Raw genomic sequence first — 1276 nt, forward strand, 5'->3', positions numbered from 1 at the left:
GTGGAGGTCTGGAGGTGAGTGGAGGTCTGGAGGCGTATGTATGAGAGAGTTGTTCATAGTGACTGATTTTATGATTTATATTTAATCTTTAATTCATATTTAACTTGTTAACCCTGGTGTTGTCTCCACTGTCGTGTCCCTCGGGTCAAACTGACTTATTCGACCGATTCAAAACTGGAACAATTCCGAAATAAAATGTTACTTCATGATCTATTAACGAATGTTGTCTTTATCCTTCGTGTTGTTGTTGAAAAATTCATTTTTTGAAATCAAAAGTATTCTAAGTCCATCACGAAAGACTTCCTGAAGCCAGATGACTCAGACTTTGGTTCGGTGACGTTCATCTGCACCTCTGAAGGATTTACAGACCCGTTCCCATCAGAGTGTGTAGCTAATCATTACTCATGCATGCCCATATGTTGTTCCTCTACTCAGACAGTCAAGCAGTCTGGAGAATATGTAAATACATCCATACAGACCTGATGCCTAAAGGAACAGGTGCACTTTCACAGTAGGTCGCTGTATGAATTTCGCCGAGTTATTATCTCTATCTGTGTTGTTTTTCCACATAATCAAGACATTGTTGCCATGGTGAAGAGCTCTTCAGGTGCTCCTCAGGTGGTGAGATCACCTGAAGTAGCTCTGGGACTGATGATCACAGCAGCCACAGGGCTCTTTTTCTTAATAAGTTAGATAACGTGACAGTTGTTGTTGTTGTTGTTGTCGTTGCTGCAGTTAGTTTCCACATGGCTTCGTAAATTGGGAAAATGGGTCAAAACTGGAGGAAAATATGCAGATGTTGAGCATTCGGGATGAAGTAGTATTTGCACTTTTGGAGCAATATCAACTACAGTTTCCTCTTGACTAGTTTCCTTAAATTCACAACTAAAACTGACTTTGAATGTAACGCCTGGTCCACATGTACATGGGTAGTTTTGGAAACAGTGTTTTTCCCGCTGTATGAAACGCTGACCAAAACGCATGAACCAAAACATGCTGCGATATAAGATATTAGGATTTATGGTTACCTATTTTTGCTTTATTACTTTAATTACATATTCAATTTACTTGCACTTTGACAACCACACTTTACAATACCTTTTACCTAATATTTGACGCCACTTTACTTTCAGTCTACCTTCTGCTCAGTGTCTGTTGTTTGCCTGTTTTTCTTGTGTGTTTACTTGTTTGTTTTGGTTTTTATTGTAGAAAATGCCGCTGTCATAAAGGAATTTCCCCGCTGTGGGATGAATAAAGTATCATCTAATCTAATCTA

The sequence above is a fragment of the Etheostoma cragini genome, chromosome 6 (genome assembly GCF_013103735.1).
Source record: "Etheostoma cragini isolate CJK2018 chromosome 6, CSU_Ecrag_1.0, whole genome shotgun sequence".
NCBI classification, from domain to species: domain Eukaryota; kingdom Metazoa; phylum Chordata; class Actinopteri; order Perciformes; family Percidae; genus Etheostoma; species Etheostoma cragini.